The sequence below is a fragment of the Solanum pennellii genome, chromosome 7, assembly GCF_001406875.1.
Source record: "Solanum pennellii chromosome 7, SPENNV200".
In the NCBI taxonomy this organism is placed as follows: Eukaryota; Viridiplantae; Streptophyta; class Magnoliopsida; order Solanales; family Solanaceae; genus Solanum; species Solanum pennellii.
The window spans coordinates 14,638,571-14,644,900 of record NC_028643.1 but is presented as its reverse complement, the minus strand read 5'-3'; positions in this window follow the sequence as shown (position 1 = coordinate 14,644,900).

The following is a 6,330-nucleotide window of genomic DNA, read 5'->3' as shown; positions in this document are numbered from 1 at the left end:
TCCAAGTAATATCATAAATAATATTTCATAAGGAATAGATCTCGCCATACATTGGTTAGTTTATGGACATACCAGATTAAGTCATAACTTCTATAAATTGGTCCTCCCTCCATTAGGGTTATCATATATTCTCTACAATAATTCCATCGATGACGGTTGTGATAACATCAAGTTAGGGAAAGGAGGTAGAAACTAATTTACGACTAACGCTTCCGCTTTTTCTCTGTCATGATGTCTTCTTCATCATGTATGTTCCCTTAACAATTTATATGTAAGATTATCGTGTTCAAGATCCGGTATTATGTATTAAAGTAATTAACCTTACATGTGGCATCAGAGCAAGAATTGTTGGAACATAAAATCTTCATAAACTATATAACCGCATCAGCCTTGGTGGGGTAATAAAGGGTAATTACAGCCCACCACCCCTAAATAAATAAATAATTATGTTTTATTTTAGATTGCACAAATTTAGAAAATTTCTAATCTTCCCAGAATGTAATAATATATGTTTGTTTTAGATTGTGCAATAATTAAAGTGACCGTTTTACAAAGCAATAAATAATGTGTGTACAGTTAGTACAATATAGTTTTGTTAGTCACCAAAGTGGCCAAACTAGAAAATTAATATATACTCATATAATATTTATGATCACTTAGAATATGTTGATTAACACAATTCATTATTTATTGCATATTCAGTATTCCAAAAGTGACTAGGTTTGATTTTTCAATCTGATGCATGTATTATAATTCTATAGTTGGTTAGTCATCAAAGTGACCAAACTAGAGAAAATTAACCTCTACACATATCATATTTATGATCACTTGATGCATGTATATGTTTCTATAGTTTGTTAGTCACCAAAGTGAACAAGCTAAAATATTTAAATTACGCACATGCACAAAATTTTATGATATTATGTGTGTTTTGTATTTATATAGTTTGTTAGCCACAAAAGTGACCAAACTAGAGACAATTAACGTCTACACATATGATGTTTATGATCACTTGATGCATGTATTATGTTTCTATATTTTATTAGTCACCAAAGTGGCCAAATGAAAATGTTTAAAATTATTCACATGCACAAAATATTATGATATTATGTATGCATTTGTATTTATATAGCTAGTTAGTCACCAAAGTGTCCAAACTAGCATGGTTAAGAAAAATATGCACTCATAAAATTGTCATTTATCTATGATGGTCAATTAAATATATACATTGAAAAATAAGTAGATAAATTGACTTTCACTATTGCTAGAACTTAAAAAAAATTTCCAACAGGTGAATATATCATTCTACGAATAGTGAAAAATAATGAGGTAAATTAATATTTTCAATCAAAACATATATTGTATATCCAAAGATGTCGTATATGTTTCGTTAAGATTATTTAATTTTCTTCTAATGATAAAATAAAAATGACATTTAAATTATGATGGTGTGTCGTAGTATATACCCAAAGGAGAATTACAATGTAATTTATCGGTTTACTGAATTCACATTATTTTTTATATATGTGAGCATGTATTTATTTGTAGTTATCCCTCTTCATTCGCATGCTTCGTCTGTTACTGTGGTCAATGGATTGAACTTTTCTGAATAACATGTACAAGTCCAGTTCCACTGAGATGTAATGGAACTTGACTTGGCTCTGCTGAATGACAAACTCACTGCCATTACTAATAAGAGCAGTGATGATGAGAAATCTTTTCATAAATCATGGAGCGCTCTAACAGATTGAGCCTGATTGAGCCTTATGTTCATGCAAATGATTGTTTCTAATAACATTAAGAGTACTATTCTACAAACCATAAGTGTCAGGGAATAACTGAAATTTTTGGAAGAACATTTACGTTCTGCTATTAAGTCTCTCGCTGATACACTAATGACTGAACTCATGACCATGAAGTTTGATGGGTCGCATAGTATGCAAAATCATATCATCGATATGACTAACATTGCAACAAGACTTTGGACTTTGAGAATGAAAGTGAATGACACCTTATTGGTTCAATTTATTCTAAACTCATTGCCTCTTGAGTATGAACCATTCCAAATTAACTATAACACTATCAAGGATAAGTGAAATGTTAATAAATTGTCCATTCTGATTAGTCAAGAGGAGTCAAGACCTAAGAAACAAGGAGGTCATTCCATTAACCTCATGGGTCAAAGAGCTGATAAAGGACTTAAAGTGAAAGTCAACAAGTTTAAGAAAAAAAAGTATCTACTAAAGTTCCACAAGATGCTCATAAGGAACTAAAGGCTGAGATGTGTCGTTTCTTTTATAAACGAAGGGCAGTATCATAAAGATAGCCTGAAACGTAAATCTTGATTTTAAAATAAAGGTATATTTAGTGCCTTTGTGTGTTTCAAATCAAATTTAGTAGAAGTTTCTAATAATACTTGGTGCCTTGATTCTGGTGCAACTACTCATGTATCCACTATGTTGCAGGGATTCACTACGATCCAAACTGCAAATCCAAATTAAAAAAAATTCTTGTTCATGGGAAATCGCTTGAAGGCTAAAATTGAAGGCATAAGAACTTGTCTTTTGGTCTTGGAGACTGGACATCACCTTGATCTATTACAGACTCTTTATGTTCCTTCAGTTTCTAGGAATTTTATTTTTCTTTTAAGACTTGATGTTTCTGGGTTTGATTTAAGTTTGGACATGGTTGTTTCAATTTATATAAGAATACTATTTTTTATGATTCTGGTCTTCTTATTGATGATTTATATATTGAAACTCGATAATAATTAGACGTAGTTCACCAAATGAAAGTACTTCTTATTTGTGGTAGAAACGTTTGGGTCATGTATCCGAAGAAAGATTAAAAAAAATATTAGTAAATAATGACATTCCACCTAATGTGAATTTTTTTAATCTTGATGTATGTTTGGATGACATTAAAAGAAAGAAAATCAAGCATATCAAGAAAGGTACCACAATAAACACTCAAATTTTTTAAATTATACACACTGATACTTGCGGACCCTTTGATGTTCCATATTTTTGGTGGAGAAAAATATTTTATGACCTTTATCGATTATTCACGTTATGAATTTATCTATTTGTTGAAAAAAAATCTCAAGGAACGGACGATCTCAAATTGTATGTTGAAAAGGTTGAAAGACAATTAGATAAGAAAGTGAAAATCATTAGGTCAGATAGAGGTGGTGAATATTATGGAAATTGTAACGAATCAGAACAATGTCTAGGTCCATTTGCAAAATTTCTTGAGAACGGTGAAGTTGTGGGAGTGTTGAATAACAAAATGTGGAAATTAATGAGCTAAGGGTAAATAATTCGTTGCCCATGAATGTACCTACTTCTACACCAATTACAAATGTTCTTTCTCTTGTTAAAAACACTTTTAAAATGTTGAAGAACATTTGGGTGAAACACCTCAAGAAAGAACTAACTCACAAGTATTTGACGCAAATGAACCATAAACAATGTCATAAAGAAAATCGGCCACTATGTGATTTAGTTGCAAGAGTCATATTTTTACATTAAAATTAATAAAGATTTGATTTTATTTTCACCAGCCACAGAAAATAATGAGTCTGATAAATGGATTAATGCGATGAATGAAGAGTTAAAATTCATGAAATACAACAAAGTCTGGGATCTCGTTCAATTAGCAGAAAGTTCTAAATTAATAGAGTGTAGATGGGTCTTCAAGACCAAACACGATTCAAATGCTAATATTGAACGATATAAATCCAGACTTGTTTCCAAGTGATATACTAAAAAGAAGACAATGATTATAAAGAGACCTTTTCACCGATCTCTAAGAAAGACTTATTAAGAGTTGTTGTGGCTTTGGTAGCTCATTATAATTTAGAGTTACATACAATGGATGTAGAAAATGTCTTTCGTAATGTAGACCTCGAATGAGGATGTTTATATGGACCAATCAAAGGGTTTTGAAATTAAAGGGAAAAATCAAATGATGTGTAAGCTAAATAAGTCAATATATGGACTCAAACAAGTTTCACGACAATGGTATATAAAGTTTAATGATACCATAAAATGTTTTGGATTTAAGGAAATTACCGTTGATCGGTTCATATACCAAAAGCTCAGTGGGAGTAAGTTTAAATTTTTAGTCTTGTATGTTGATGACATTTTACTTGTTGCTAATGATTTAGGCATAACGCGTGAGACGAAAGATTTTCTATCTATGAACTTTGAAATGAAATATATGGGTGAGGCATCCTATGTGATAGGGATAGAAATATTCCATGATAGATCACAAGAATTATTGAAATTGTCTCGTAAAGTTTTATCGAAAGAGTTCTAGAGAGATTTAACATGAACATTTGTTCAACATGAATAGTTCCTATTATAAAAGGACAAATTTAATCTCATGTTATGCCCAAAGATCGATGTAGAATGAAAGGAAATGATCTCAATTTCTAATTCTTCTATTGTTGAAAGTTGGATGTATGTTCAAACTTGCACAAGACCATATATTAGCTTTTTGGTCAGAGTGCTAGGAAGATATCAAAGTATCCCTGGAATTGATCACTGAAAAGCTGCAAAGAAAGTTTATGGCACGTTAAGAAGCCACAATTCATACATTATGGCTGCGAAATTTTGTTTCAGGACTTGGCGTTGTCAACACCATTACCAAGACGCTGAAAATTTAATGTGATAATGTTGCAGCAGTATTCTTCTCCAAGAATGATAAGTACTCCAAATGTGTCAAAGATATGGAATTAAAGTACTTTACTGTCAAGGAAGAAATTCAAAAACGAGAGTGTTACTTAAGAATATTAAAATTGATCTCATAATTGTAGATCTGTTAATGAATGACTTAACACCAAAGACATTTAAAGAACATTTTCAAATATTGGGTCTTGGTTGTACTTATAATCGATACATTTATGATGTTTTACACTCTGAGCTCAAATTGTTTGTTTATGATATACGTTAATGAATATCTTGTTTCTTATAATGGTGTACACATTATTATTTTGAGATAGTACAAGATAAGTGTGTATGAGACATAATTGTGGACTGTAGTGTTATATGTTTTTATAGCTTATGAACCTAGTATGATAAGTTGCTAATGTAGTAGTATATGGAAGGAGGTATGTACCTTAAAATTTATGTACAACAGCCATAACTTTCATAAGTAGTTTGTTATATTGTCGTATGTATGATTGACATTATAGAAGAGATATATTGTATGCGCAACTAATGTTTATTAAATAATAATGTTATATGGTTATTGAGCCAAGTGGGAGAATGTTAGAATTATTATTAATTATTCTTACTTATGACATAAATTTACTTGTAATTCAAGTAATACCATAAATAATACTTAATAAGGAATAGATCTAGTCTGTATATTGGTTACTTGATGGACGTACCAAATTAAATAATAACCTCTATAAATAGGCCTCCTCCACCCATTAGGGTTACCACACATTCTCTGGAATAATTCCATCGTTGATGGTTGTGGTAAGATAAAGTTACGCCAAGGAGGTAGCAATCAATTTACGACTATCGCTTCTGTTTTTCTCTGTGATGATGTTTTCCTCATGTGCTCCTAACCGCTCTATGTAAGATTATCGTGTTCAATATCCTGATATTAAGTTATCAAGTATTTAATCTTACAAGTAGTACTTGTTTAGTGAAAATAGGCCCAAATAAAATACAACTCACATTACTTAATTTTTCATTATAGAATGAATGAAGCACATACATTCAATTTTTTATTATATAGACTTTCCACACTTTGCCATGCGAATGATGAGTAAGCATTGTTGAAATAAAAAACCATTTTCTTTATTCTAACATTTACGGTTTACAAATGAAATTTTTGGTAATTCTCAAGATGATACAGATGAATGAAAAAAGGAAAGACGAAGAAATCTATATCATACCAAATTGAATTTTGAGGTCTTTGCTGGTATATGGCCAAAGAAATTTTTATTCTACCATCTAATAATAGGATGTATCAATACAAAATTGAGATGGGTCTACCATCTTGTTCACAGGATACGAAGAAGAAGTGGATTCAACATAGAAATATTGTCCATGCAACATACCTACAGCCACATACCCACAAATTAAAGAAGAAAAAATTGAAAGCAATATTAAAACAATCTACAAAATATGAAAAAGTTTAATTAAAAATCATGGAAGAGGATGATGAGAAATCAAAGAAAAACAATGAGAGCAAAAATGCAAAGTGACAGAGAAAACAGATAGAAAGTTGGAGACAGAAAAATGGAAGCAACTCAGCACTTTTTTGTGTCATCTTCAGAGTCAGCTCACCTGGAAGAAGAGAGATTTCGGCGGG